We start from the raw sequence: 15,688 nt of genomic DNA, 5'->3' as shown, positions 1-15,688 counted from the left end.
ATGCCTTTTGGACTAAAAAATGCAGGAGCTACCTATCAGAGATTAATGAATAAGATCTTCACGGATCACATCGGAAAAATCATGGAAGTATATGTGGACGACATGTTAATAAAGGAACAGTGAAAAGACGCTGATGTCTGACCTCACCCAAGTATTCGACACTATAAGAAGGCATGTCATGCGACTTAATCCTGCAAAATGCACCTTCGCAGTAGAAGCTGACAAATTCTTGGGTTTTATGCTCACACAAAGAGGAATTGAGACAAATCCGGATAAATGTCGGGCCATACTCGACATGAAGAGCCCAACTTGTGTCAAAGAAGTACAACAACTCAATGGAAGGTTGGCAGCTGTTCATACCCTGGGTCGGGCTGTCCGACCCGGGATGTTCTACAGGCAAAGCAACCGACCTCTTCAGGTCAGGACAACCCAACCTCTTCTCAAAGAGCTCGGCCAGGTCACAAGAAAAGCCCAAACAAAGGGCCCAAATAGAGGAACACGCCCCAAATCCTAAGGCGGCCCAAGCCTACAGAGAGAAGGGCGGTGCCCTTAAAGATAAAGATGACCTCACTTAAAGATAAAGATAAGATAACTAACTTATCTTATCCACAGAAGGCCACATCTCACCATTATAAATACACTGGAGCACCCAGGTATAACTCATACTCTGATTCTACTCAATACCTGTTTAATACCCTTGCTAACTTAAGCATCGGAGTCCCTTGCAGGTACCCCCCACCCTCCGGGGAGAAGGATCAGCACCACCACCAAGTCCAAACAAGTCGGACACAACTGCTCCGACCAGTACAGAAGATCTCATCCGAGATCGACCTACGGTTTCAGGTAACCCTCGGAACATTGGCGCCGTTGCCGGGGAACCTAGAAGTCATCCCATTAACATGGCGGATGACCATGACAACGACCACGATTTAAGTTTGGAAGACAGAATGCCGCATAAAAACACGGACACGATACCCAAAAATACTCCAGAAACCAACGGAGACAAAAATTCATCAAATTCAGGAGTAATAGAAGCACTTCAAAATCGATTGGAACAACTTGAGAAAGAAGCCCAACATCAACGTGAAAAAGAAGAAGATCTACGCCGAGAAATAAGGTGACGCCGAGAATTAGAAGATAAGCTCATAAAACTTGAAGCTGATCTCAAAACTAAAACCACTCAACCATCCACGGAGGATAATTCTCAGAAAGATCAAGATCTATTTACCAGAGAAATTATAAAAACCAAAATTCCAAAAGATTTCAAGCTCCCGGATATGACTCCATATGACGGTACCTCCGACCCCAACCATCACCTCAGCAACGTCAGAAGTAGAATGTACCTCACCGATGCTTCAGATGCAGTTCGTTGCAAAGTCTTTCCAACAACTCTCACCAAGACAGCCATTAAATGGTTCGACAGCCTACCTCCAAAATCTATCTCGAGTTTCGACGACCTAGCCAAGAAGTTCCTAGCTCGATTCTCCATACAAAAGGATAAAACCAAACACGCGCCTAGCCTACTAGGGATCAAGCAAGGAGATCGAGAAAGTCTTCGCAACTACATGGAGAGATTCAACAAAACATGCATGGACATACAAAATCTGCCGACAGAAGCTGCCATCATGGGCCTCATAAATGGCCTACGAGAAGGACCATTCAGCCAATCTATATCAAAAAGATATCCGACATCCCTAGATGAAGTACAAGAGCGAGCACAGAAGTACATTAGCATGGAGGAAAATTCTCGACTTGGCGAAGCCTCAAGGTCCGGTTCTGCCTACCGAGATAAAGAATCCAAGAAAAAGGAAGAGCCCTCCGGAGAGAAAATCAAGAAATATCACAACTAAATCCCTCTTAGGGTATCCTTGGTAGACGTTTACAAAGAAGTCTGCCATACGGAAAAATCCCCCCAGCTCGGCCACTTAAAGGCAAAAGAGGAGGGGGAAATCGGAATGAGTACTGTGAATATCACCGACTCCGAGGGTATTCCACCAACGAATGTTTCGACTTGAAAAAAGTCATAGAAAAATTAGTTTGAGAAGGAAAGTTAGATCGGTTCTTGGCCAACCGGGACGAAGAACCAAGGAAAAGAAGGAGAGATGAGGATGTCAGACGACCTGAACGATCGCCTCGCACACCAGAAAGGCATGTCCATGTGATACATGGCGGATTTGCGGGGGGAGGAATCTCCAAATCATCCCGCAAGCGACACCTCAAAGAGGTATACCATGTCGAAGGACAGAAGGAGACGCCAGACATCCCGAAAATCACATTTACTAAAGAAGATGCGTCCGGAATCATCTCGGGACATGACGACCCCATGGTCATCACGATCATATTGGCAAACGCTAACCTCCACCGCACACTAATCGACCAGGGAAGCTCTACAGATATCTTATTCAAAACTGCCTTCGACAAACTCGGCCTAGAAGAAAAAGAGCTAAGAGCATACCCAAACAGTCTGTTCGGACTGGGAGATGTCCCAGTTCAACCACTGGGATACGTATCGCTACATACAACCTTCGGAAAGGGGAATTAATCTAGAACACTCAAGATAGATGATGAGCGGATAATTTGTACGCTTTTTGGCATTGTTTTTAGTATGTTTTTAGTATATTTTAGTTAGTTTTTAGTATATTTTTATTAGTTTTTAGTTAAAATTCACTTTTCTGGACTTTACTATGAGTTTGTGTGTTTTTCTATGATTTCAGGTATTTTCTGGCTGAAATTGAGGGTCCTGAGCAAAAATCTGATTCAGAGACTGAAAAGGACTGCAGATGCTGTTGGATTCTGACCTCCCTGCACTGGAAGTGGATTTTCTGGAGCTACAGAAGCCCAATTGGCGCGTTCTCAACGGCATTGGAAAGTAGACATCCTGGGCTTTCCAGCAATATATGATAGTCCATACTTTGCCCAAGTTTGATGGCCCAAACCGGCGTGGCAAATCAGCCTCAGAAATTCCAGCGTTTAACGCTGGAACTGGCATAAAACGTGGAGTTAAACGCCCAAACTGGCATAAAAGCTGGCGTTTAACTCCAGAAAAGGTCTCTACACGAAAATGCTTCATTGCTCAGCCCAAGCACACACCAAGTGGACCCAGAAGTGGATTTTTACGTCATTTACTCATTTCTGTATACCCTAGGTTACTAGTTTACTATTGATAGGATCTTTTGACATTGTATCTGGACCTCATGACACTTTACACGTTTTCTTTGTGTATCTTCCACGGCATGAGTCTCTAAACCCCATGGTTGGGGGTGAGGAGCTCTGCTGTGTCTTGGTGGATTAATGCAATTACTACTGTTTCTCATTCAATCATGCTTGCTTCCATTCTAAGATAATACTTGTTCTTAACCCGGATGAATGTGATGATCCGTGACAATCATCATCATTCTCAACTATGAACGTGTGCCTGACAACCACCTCCGTTTTACCTTAGATTAAGTAGTTATCTCTTGGATTCTTTAACCGGAATCTTCGTGGTATAAGCTAGAACTGATGGCGGCATTCAAGAGAATCCGGAAGGTCTAAACCTTGTCTGTGGTATTCTGAGTAGGATTCAATGATTGGATGACTGTGACGTGCTTCAAACTCCTAGCAGGCGGGGCGTTAGTGACAGACGCAAAAGAATCGTTGGATTCTATTCCGGCCTGACTGAGAACCGACAGATGATTAGCCATGCTGTGACAGAGCATAGGAACATTTTCACTGAGAGGATGGGAGGTAGCCATTGACAACGGTGAAACCCTACATACAGCTTGCCATGGAAGGAGCCTTGCGTGTTTGAAGAAGAAGACAGTAGGAAAGCAGAGATTCAGAAGATGGAGCATCTCCAAAACCTCAACCTATTCTCCATTACTGCAAAACACGTAATCATTTCATGTTCTTTTGTTCTTTTTCACAACCAATCCTGATAATTTCTGATATCCTGACTAAGATTTACAAGATAACCATAGCTTGCTTCAAGCCGACAATCTCCGTGGGATCGACCCTTGCTCACGCAAGGTATTACTTGGACGACCCAGTGCACTTGCTGGTTAGTTGTGCGGAGTTGCAAAAGTGTGATTGCAATTTCGTGCACCAAGTTTTTGGCGCCGTTGCCGGGGATTGTTCGAGTTTGGACAACTGACGGCTTATCTTGTTGCTTAGATTAGGACTATTTTGTTTTGTTGGTTTAGAGTCTTTTAGTTGAGTCTAGTTTCATATTTTAAGTTTGGTGTCAATTGCATGCTTTTGTTTTTCTCTTAATTTTCGAATTTGCATGTTTTTAGTCTCCTTTTGATCTTTAAAAATTCTAAGTTTGGTGTCCTCTTTGTGTTTTTCCTTAAAAATTTTCGAAAATTAGTGTTTGATTTTCTAAAAATTTTAAGTTTGGTGTCATTTTGTTGTTTTTCTCTTTCCTCTTTTCAAAAATCAAATCTTTTTCATAAAAATTTTTCAATCATATCTTTTTAATTGCTCTTTTCAAAATCTTTTAATTAACTAATTGATTCAGTTCTCAATTTGCTTTGATCTTATTTTCTTTTTGATTTTCGAATTTTTATCTTAATTTCCTTTTATTTTATTTTATTTTTTTCGTTTAATTCAAAAAAAATAAAATAAAAATAAATATATCTATTTGCAATCCATTATGGATCTAAGTGGAATTGATTAGTCCAAAAGGACTCTGGGGTCATATGCTAACCCCATTACAGCTGCATATGGGAGTAGCATATGTACACCTCCCATCAAAGCAAGCAGCTTTGAGCTAAATCCTCAACTCATTATCATAGTGCAGCAAAATTGCTAGTATTCCGGTCTTCCACAGGAAGAACCTACTGAGTTTCTGGCACAATTCTTACAAATTGCTGACACAGTACATGATAAAGAGGTGGATCAGGATGTCTACAGACTATTACTGTTTCCATTTGCTGTAAAAGATCAAGCTAAAAGGTGGTTAAATAACCAACCTACAGCAAGCATAAAGACATGGAAACAGTTATCAGACAAATTCCTGAATCACTTTTACCCTCCAAAGAGGATGACACAGCTAAGGCTGGACATCCAATGCTTTAAACAAGAGGATAATGAATCCCTTTATAATGCCTGGGAGAGGTATAGAGGTATGCTAAGAAAATGCCCCTCCGAAATGTTTTCAGAGTGGGTACAGCTAGACATCTTCTACTACGGGCTCACAGAAAAAGCTCAGATGTCTTTAGATCACTCAGCTGGTGGATCTATCCACATGAGGAAGACAATTGAAGAAGCTCAAGAGCTTATAGACACTGTTGCTAGAAATCAATATTTGTACTCTAGCAATGAGTTCTCTCCAAAAGAGGAGGTCATGACAATAGTCACTGACACTAATCCTCAAGAACAGATGATTGAGCTTAATCAACAATTGCTCCTGATGACAGAACAGTTAGCAGAATTTAAAGAGATGCTCTATGAAACTAAAGTTGCTAACACGAATATAGAACTGCAGTTGAATCAAGCAAAACAGCAAATATCTAAACAGATAACAGAGGAATGTCAAGCAGTTCAACTAAGGAGTGAGAAGACACTGAATAACACTGCTCAAGGTAGCAAAAAGCCAAACAATGAACAATTGACAGGGGACAACCAAACCACTGTTCAAAATCCCTCTGAGGACAGTAAGAGCCCGGAGAGGAATGTTATTGGCGTTCAAACGCCAGATAGGGAAGGAAAGCTGGCGTTAAACGCCCATTCCTTGCCCAGTTCTGGCGTTCAAACGCCAGAAAAGGGGGAAAAGTTGGCGTTAAACGCCCATTTTCCACCCAATCCTGGCGTTCATATGCCAAGGGATGATCAGACACCTGAGAGTGCTAACAGTAATCCCTCTAACAAGGCTTCTTCAACCACTTCTGTAAGGAATAAACCTGCAGCATCTAAGGTTGAAGAATATAAAGCCAAGATGCCTTATCCTCAAAAACTCCGCCAAGCGGAGCAGGATAAGCAATTTGCCCGCTTTGCAGACTATCTAAGGACTCTTGAAATAAAGATTCCGTTTGCAGAGGCACTTGAGCAAATACCTTCTTATGCTAAGTTCATGAAAGAAATCTTAAGTCATAAGAAGGATTGGAGAGAAACTGAAAAAGTGTTTCTCACTGAAGAATGCAGTGCAGTCATACTAAAGAGCTTACCAGAAAAGCTTCAAGATCCAGGAAGCTTTATGATACCATGCACATTAGAGGGTGCTTGCACCAAGACAGCGCTATGTGATCTTGGAGCAAGCATCAATCTAATACCTGCATCCACTATCAGAAAGCTTGGGTTGACTGGAGAAGTCAAACCAACCCGGATATGCCTCCAACTTGCTGATGGCTCCATTAAATATCCATCAGGCATAATAGAGGATATGATTGTCAAGGTTGGGCCATTCGCCTTTCCAACTGACTTTGTGGTGCTGGAAATGGAGGAGCACAAGAGTGCAACTCTTATTCTAGGAAGACCTTTCCTAGCAACTGGACGAACTCTCATTGATGTACAAAAAGGGGAAGTAACCTTGAGAGTCAATGAGGATGAGTTCAAGTTAAATGCTGTAAAAGCCATGCAGCATCCAGACACACCAAATGACTGCATGGGCGCTGACATTATTGACTCTCTAGTAGAAGAGATCAATATGGCTGAAAGCCTAGAATCAGAGCTTGAAGACATCTTCAAGGATGCTCAGCCTGATCAAGAAGAACTAGAGGAAGCAAAGGAATTTTCGAAAATTCCTCAAGAGGAGGATAAACCTCCCAAACCTGAACTCAAACCACTACCACCATCCCTGAAATATGCATTTCTGGGAGGGGGTGAAACTTTTCCAGTGATTATAAGCTCTGCCTTAAATTCACAGGAAGAGGAAGCACTGATTCAAGTGTTAAGGACACACAAGACAGCTCTTGGGTGGTCCATAAGTGACCTTAAAGGCATTAGCCCAGCTAGATGCATGCACAAAATCCTGTTGGAGGATAATGCCAAACCAGTGGTCCAACCACAGAGGAGGCTAAATCCAGCCATGAAGGAGGTGGTGCAGAAAGAGGTCACTAAATTACTAGAGGCTGGGATTATTTATCCTATTTCTGATAGCCCCTGGGTGAGCCCTGTCCAAGTTGTCCCCAAAAAGGGAGGCATGACAGTGGTTCATAATGAAAAAAATGAACTGGTTCCTACAAGAACAGTCACAGGGTGGCGTATGTGTATTGACTACAGAAGGCTCAATACAGCCACCAGAAAGGATCATTTTCCTTTACCATTCATAGACCAAATGCTAGAAAGACTAGCTGGTCATGATTATTACTGCTTTTTGGATGGCTATTCAGGCTACAACCAAATTGCAGTAGACCCTTAGGACCAAGAGAAAACAGCATTTACTTGCCCTTCTGGCGTGTTTGCCTACAGAAGGATGCCTTTTGGTCTGTGCAATGCACCTGCAACCTTTCAGAGGTGCATGCTCTCTATCTTCTCAGATATGGTAGAGAAATTTCTGGAAGTCTTCATGGATGACTTCTCAGTATACGGAGACTCATTCAGCTCCTGTCTTAACCACGTAGCACTTGTCCTGAAAAGGTGCCAAGAGACTAACCTGGTTTTAAACTGGGAGAAATGTCACTTTATGGTGACTGAAGGAATTGTCCTTGGGCACAAGATTTCAAGCAGGGGAATAGAGGTGGATAAGGCAAAGGTAGAGGTAATTGAAAAATTACCACCACCTGCCAATGTTAAGGCAATCAGAAGCTTTCTGGGGCATGCAGGATTCTACAGAAGGTTTATAAAGGATTTTTCGAAAATTGCAAAACCTCTGAGTAACCTGTTAGCTGCTGACACACCATTTGTGTTTGACACACAGTGTCTGCAGGCATTTGAGACCCTGAAAGCTAAGCTGGTCATAGCACCAGTCATCTCTGCACCAGATTGGACATTGCCATTTGAATTAATGTGTGATGCCAGTGACCATGCCATTGGTGCAGTGTTAGGACAGAGGCATAACAAGCTTCTGCACGTCATTTATTATGCTAGCTGTGTTCTAAATGACGCACAGAAGAACTACACAACCACAGAAAAAGAGTTACTTGCAGTGGTTTATGCCATTGACAAGTTTAGATCCTATCTAGTGGGATCCAAAGTGGTTGTGTACACTGACCATGCTGCTCTTAAATACTTACTCACAAAGCAGGATTCAAAACCCAGGCTTATCAGATGGGTGTTGCTTCTGCAAGAGTTTGATATAGAAATAAGAGACAGAAAAGGGACAGAGAACCAAGTAGCTGACAATCTGTCCCGGATAGAACCAGTAGCTGGGGCGTCCCTCCCTTCTACTGAGATCTCTGAGACTTTCCCAGATGAGCAACTCTTTGCCATTCAGGAAGCTCCATGGTTTGTAGATATTGTAAATTATAAAGCTGTGAGGTTCATACCCAAGGAGTACAGCAGCGTGCAAAGAAAGAAATTAATTTCAGATGCCAAGTACTACCTCTGGGATGAACCATATCTCTTTAAGAGATGTGCTGACGGAGTGATCCGCAGATGTGTACCCAGAGAAGAAGCACAAAGGATCCTATGGCATTGCCATGGATCACAATATGGAGGACATTTTGGAAGTGAGCGAACAGCCACTAAAGTCCTCCAATGTGGCTTCTACTGGCCTACTCTCTATAAAGATTCCCGAGAGTTTGTGCGTAACTGTGACAGTTGCCAAAGAGCTGGTAACTTGCCTCACGGATATGCCATGCCTCAACAAGGGATATTAGAGATAGAGTTGTTTGATGTATGGGGCATTGACTTCATGGGGCCATTCCCACCATCATACTCAAACACTTATATTCTGGTGGCAGTGGACTATGTATCTAAGTGGGTAGAAGCAATTGCTACACCCACTAATGATACCAAGACCGTGCTAAAATTCCTCCAGAAACACATCTTCAGCAGGTTTGGTGTTCCCAGAGTACTAATCAGTGACGGGGGCACCCATTTCTGCAATAGACAGCTATACTCTGCTATGGTTAGATATGGAATTAGCCACAAAGTGGCAACTCCGTATCATCCACAGACAAATGGGCAGGCTGAGGTCTCTAACAGAGAGCTAAAAGGAATCTTGGAACGGACTGTGATAGCCCGAAGAAAGGATTGGGCAAAGAGCTTGGATGATGCTCTGTGGGCATACAGAACAGCATTCAAGACTCCTATAGGAACCTCTCCATACCAACTGGTGTATGGGAAGGCCTGTCATCTGCCCGTGGAACTGGAACATAAAGCCTACTGGGCAACCAGATTCCTAAACATGGATGCTCAGTTAGCTGGTGAAAAAAGATTGCTCCAGCTAAATGAGCTAGAGGAGTTCAGACTCAATGCCTTTGAAAATGCAAAAATTTATAAGGAAAAGGCAAAGAAATGGCATGACAAGAAGTTGTCAACCAGAGTCTTTGAGCCAGGACAAAAAGTTCTGCTCTTCAACTCTAGGCTCAGACTGTTTCCAGGAAAACTCAAATCCCGGTGGAGGGGTCCGTATGTGATTACAGGAGTATCACCATATGGATATGTTGAGCTTCAGGATATGGATTCTAACAAAAAGTTCATTGTTAATGGACAGAGAATCAAGCATTATCTTGAAGGCGATTTTGAGCAGGAATGCTCAAAACTAAGACTTGAGTGATTCTCAGTAAAGGTCCAGCTAAAGACAGTAAAGAAGCACTTGCTGGGAGGCAACCCAGTCATTAGGAGATTGTATGAATTGTTCTTACAGAGGCAAGTATCAAAAATTAAGGAATTCACAGAGTTACAGAAGGATTCAGCTCAAAAAGCAGAGAAAAAGAGCTTACTGGCGAAAAAACGCCAGTAAGGGGCATTTTGGGCGTTAAACGCCAGAATGGGTACCATTCTGGGCGTTTAACGCCAGGAATGGTGCCATTTTGGGCGTTAAACGCCAGAATGGGCACCATTCTGGGCGTTTAACGCCAGGTGTGCAGCATCTTGGGCGTTCAGAAAAACGCCCAGTGATAAAGGATTTCTGGCGTTTAACGCCAGCCAGGGCACCTGGCTGGGCGTTAAACGCCCAAAAGGGGCACCAAATGGGCGTTAAACGCCAGAATGGGTGCCATTCTGGGCGTTTAACGCCAGAAAGGTGGGGGGACCACAATTTTGTTTTCAAATCAAATTTTTTCAAACTTTCCCTTTCTTACCCATATTTTTCTGCAAAAATACATTTCAATCTCTCATCATTCACTTTCAAATTTTCAAATATCTAAAATCACTCTTCAAATCTCTCAAATCATTCCCAAATTTTGTTCAAAAAAATCACCCTTTATTCAATTTCTTTCCATATCTTCTCAAATCTCCTTTCAAATTTCTCTTTTTTTTTCGAAAACTCCCCTCCCCACCTTATAAATACACGTTTGGATCCCTCTTTCCACCACACCATTCGAATTTCCTCTTCCTCTCTCTCTCTTGTTTCTTTTCTTTTGCTTGAGGACAAGCAAACTTCTAAGTTTGGTGTGCTTTTCCGTGATCACTAAGCCAAGATTCATCAAGATCATGGCTCCTAAGGGAAAACAAACCAATTTAAGAGGAAAGAAAGAGAATAATCCAAAGAATCTTTGGAATCAAGAGAAGTTCTTAACCAAAGAACATGAAGACCATTATCACAAAATAATGGGTCTGAGGTCAGTGATCCCGGAAGTTAAATTTGATCTGAAAGAAGATGAATATCCGGGGATCCAAGAGCAAATTCGAAACAGAGGATGGGAAGTTCTAACCAATCCTGAAATAAAGGTTGGAAGGAACATGGTTCAGGAATTCTACTCAAATCTGTGGCTAACAGATAAGCAGAGAATGACTGGAACTGCTTACCATACCTACAGAACCATGGTCAGAGGGAAAGTTATGTACTTCCATCTGGACAAAATAAGAGAAATCTTCAAACTACCTCAACTGCAAGATGATCCTGATTCCTTTAATAGGAGGATGGTGAGAGCAGATAAAGGGTTGGATCAAGTTCTAGAGGACATATGCCTCCCTGGAACTAAGTGGATAACCAATTCAAAGGGTGTCCCAAACCAACTCAAGAGGGGAGACCTCAAACCAATTGCAAGAGGTTGGCTAGACTTTATTGGGTGTTCCATATTGCCCACTAGCAACCGTTCTGAGGTCACCATCAAGAGAGCAGTGATGATTCATTGCATTATGCTTGGAAAAGAAGTGGAGGTTCATCATGTGATTGCTTGTGAGATCTACACAATTGCAAATAAGAATTCCACTGAAGCCAAATTAGCTTACCCAAGCTTGATTTCCTTGCTCTGTAAAGAGGCTGGGGTGAAGATGGGAGTAGATGAGTTCATACCCATTGAACACCCAATCACCAAGAAGTTAATGGAAGGACAAATGCAAGACAACTCTATCTAGAGGAGGGCGCAGGAATTCCTCCCTGAATTCCCAAGAATTGACTACTGGACCAGCCTAGAAGCATCTATTACCAAATTGCAAGAGACTATGGAGCAACTGAAGGAAGAACAGCAGAATCAGAACTGCATGCTATGCAAATTGCTGAAGGAACAAGAGAAGCAGGGGCGTGAACTCCAAGAGATGAAACGCCAAAAGTTCTCCTCTCAAAGCTGAGGGAGCATCCACTTCTCAAAATCAAGGTTGTTGAGTCCTAACTCTGTGAAAACCTCTATCATTAGGAGCCTATGTTTTTGCGTTTTTTTTGTTTTGTTTTCTATTTTTAATTTTTTTAGTCTCATCTTATATTTATCTTTGAGTCTTATTCTTAATTCATAGTTAATAAAATTGAAATTTTATGCCTTAAAGCTATGAATGTCCTATGAATCCATCACCTCTCTTAAATGAAAAATGCTTTAATCACAAAAGAACAAGAAGTACAGGATTTCGAAATTTATCCTTGAAACTAGTTGAATTAGTTTGATGTGGTGACAATACTTTTTGTTTTCTGAATGAATGCTTGAACAGTGCATATGTCTTTTGAACTTGTTGTTTTGAGAATGTTAAAATTGTTGGCTCTTGAAAGAATGAGGAAAAAGAGAACTGTTATTGAGGATCTAAAAATCATTAGATTGATTCTTGAAGCAAGAAAAAGCAGTGGATACAAAAAAAAATTTCGAAAAAAAAAGAGAGAAAAGAAAAAGAAAAAGAAAGAAATAAATTTGTGATCCAAGGCAACAAGAGTGTGCTTAAGAACCCTGGACACCTCTAATTGGGGACTTTAGCAAAGCTGAGTCACAATCTGAAAAGGTTCACCCAATTATGTGTTTGTGGCATGTATGTATCCAGTGGTAATACTGGAAGACAGAGTGCTTTGGGCCACAGCCAATACTCATACACTAGCTATGTTCAAGAATCATTATACTCAACTAAGAGAATCAATAACACTATCTGAGTTCTGAGTTCTTATAGATGCCAATCATTCTGAACTTCAAGGGATAGAGTGAGGTGCCAAAACTGTTCGGAGGCAAAAAGCTACTAGTCCCGCTCATCTAATTGAAGCTATGTTTCCTTGATATTTTGGAGTCTATAGTATATTCTCTTCTTTTTATCCTATCTTGATTTTCAGTTGCTTGGGGACAAGCAACAATTTAAGTTTGGTGTTGTGATGAGCGGATAATTTGTACGCTTTTTGGCATTGTTTTTAGTATGTTTTTAGTATATTTTAGTTAGTTTTTAGTATATTTTTATTAGTTTTTAGTTAAAATTCACTTTTCTGGACTTTACTATGAGTTTGTGTATTTTTCTGTGATTTCAGGTATTTTCTGGCTGAAATTGAGGGTCCTGAGCAAAAATCTGATTCAGAGACTGAAAAGGACTGCAGATGCTGTTGGATTCTGACCTCCCTGCACTCGAAGTGGATTTTCTGGAGCTACAGAAGCCCAATTGGCGCGCTCTCAACGGTATTGGAAAGTAGACATCCTGGGCTTTCCAGCAACATATGATAGTCCATACTTTGCCCAAGATTTGATGGCTCAAACCGGCGTGGCAAATCAGCCTCAGAAATTCCAGCGTTTAACGCTGGAACTGGCATAAAACTTGGAGTTAAACGCCCAAACTGGCATAAAAGCTGGCGTTTAACTCCAGAAAAGGTCTCTACACGAAAATGCTTCATTGCGCAGCCCAAGCACACACCAAGTGGACCCAGAAGTGGATTTTTACGTCATTTACTCATTTCTGTATACCCTAGGTTACTAGTTTACTATTAATAGGATCTTTTGACATTGTATCTGGACCTCATGACACTTTACACGTTTTCTTTGTGTATCTTCCACGGCATGAGTCTCTAAACCCCATGGTTGGGGGTGAGGAGCTCTGCTGTGTCTTGGTGGATTAATGCAATTACTACTGTTTCTCATTCAATCATGCTTGCTTCCATTCTAAGATAATACTTGTTCTTAACCCGGATGAATGTGATGATCCGTGACAATCATCATCATTCTCAACTATGAACGTGTGCCTGACAACCACCTCCGTTCTACCTTAGATTAAGTAGTTATCTCTTGGATTCTTTAACCGGAATCTTCGTGGTATAAGCTAGAACTGATGGCGGCATTCAAGAGAATCCGGAAGGTCTAAACCTTGTCTGTGGTATTCTGAGTAGGATTCAATGATTGGATGACTGTGACGTGCTTCAAACTCCTAGCAGGCGGGGCGTTAGTGACAGACGCAAAAGAATCGTTGGATTCTATTCCGGCCTGACCGAGAACCGACAGATGATTAGCCATGCTGTGACAGAGCATAGGAACATTTTCACTGAGAGGATGGGAGGTAGCCATTGACAACGGTGAAACCCTACATACAGCTTGCCATGGAAGGAGCCTTGCGTGTTTGAAGAAGAAGACAGTAGGAAAGCAGAGATTCAGAAGATGGAGCATCTGCAAAACCTCAACCTATTCTCCATTACTGCAAAACAAGTAATCATTTCATGTTCTTTTGTTCTTTTTCACAACCAATCCTGATAATTTCTGATATCCTGACTAAGATTTACAAGATAACCATAGCTTGCTTCAAGCCGACAATCTCCGTGGGATCGACCCTTGCTCACGCAAGGTATTACTTGGATGACCCAGTGCACTTGCTGGTTAGTTGTACGGAGTTGCAAAAGTGTGATTGCAATTTCGTGCACCAATAGACTACATCGTGGTCGACGTAAGCTCAGCCTACAATGTCTTAATAGGTCGGACAACGTTAAATCAACTCGGTGCAATAGTTTCAACTCCACATCTATGTATGAAATTCCCAACTGCGGAAGGAATAGCTACGATAAAGGCAGATCAAAAGATAGCACGTCGCTGTTATAACGAAAGCCTAAACCTCCGAGGTGAAGGAGGGGAGTTCCACACAATCGAGCTCGGTGGAGTTCAAAGGCGAGAAGAACTCCGACCACAACCCGAAGGAGAAGTAGAAAGAATCCAGATCGGAGATACCTCAGATAAAACAACTAATATTGGCACGATCCTAAAAGGAGACATAAAAGAATCACTAATACGGTTCCTACGAGATAATATTGATCTCTTCGCATGGAAAGCCGCCGACATGCCAGGTATTGATCCCGAACTAATGAGCCACAAATTGGCAGTCTATCCGGGATCTCGGCCGGTACAACAAAGACGGAGAAAACTTGGACCAGAACGAGCTCAGGCTGTAGAAGAACAAGTACAAGCACTACTTGAGGCTGGGTTCATAAGGGAAGTCAAATATCCACTATGGTTAGCAAACGTCGTCTTGGTGAAAAAGTCAAATGGGAAGTGGCGAATGTGCACCGACTACACCGACCTCAACAAAGCCTTCCCGAAGGACCCCTACCCACTCTCAAGCATCGACGCTCTAGTAGATGCTTCATCGGGATACAAGTATCTCTCATTCATGGATGCATACTCAGGGTACAACCAGATACCGATGTATCCGCCAGATCAAGAAAAAACCTCATTTCTTACACCTAAGGCAAATTATTGCTACATTGTGATGCCTTTCGGCCTGAAAAACGCAGGAGCCACTTATCAAAGGCTAATGAATAAAGTCTTCTCAGATCACATCGGAAAAATCATGGAGGTCTACGTGGATGATATGTTGATAAAGACACAAAGCGAAGAGACATTGCTAACCGATTTGATTCAAGTATTCGATGCCATAAGGAAGCACGGCATGCGGCTCAACCCGGCTAAATGCACCTTCGCAGTAGAAGCGGGTAAATTTTTAGGATTTATGCTCACACAAAGAGGAATCGAGGCAAATCCAGATAAATGCCAGGCCATACTCAACATGAAGAGCCCAACCTGCGTCAAAGAGGTACAACAGCTCAATGGAAGGTTGGCAGCCTTGTCCAGATTCCTAGCAGGATCAGCGATAAGATCCCTCCCTTTCTACGCTACCTTAAAGAAGGGAAAGAACTTCGAATGGACAGCAGAATGTGAACAAGCCTTCAAAGACTTCAAAAGATTTTTAGGGCAACCACCTATCCTATCTCGACCACAAAAGGGAGAATCACTCATACTATACCTCGCAGTAGGAAGTCGGGCAATAGCCTCAGCGCTGATTCGAGAAGACGAAAGAGGACAGCAACCCGTCTACTTTATTAGTAAAGCACTACAGGGATCCGAGCTGAACTACCAGAAAATAGAAAAGTTTGCCTACGCTCTGATCCTCACATCCCGGTGACTTCGCCCATATTTCCAAGCGCATACCATTAAAGTTCGAACCAACC

The sequence above is a fragment of the Arachis hypogaea genome, chromosome 3, assembly GCF_003086295.3.
Source record: "Arachis hypogaea cultivar Tifrunner chromosome 3, arahy.Tifrunner.gnm2.J5K5, whole genome shotgun sequence".
NCBI classification, from domain to species: domain Eukaryota; kingdom Viridiplantae; phylum Streptophyta; class Magnoliopsida; order Fabales; family Fabaceae; genus Arachis; species Arachis hypogaea.
This window is presented reverse-complemented; position numbering follows the sequence as displayed.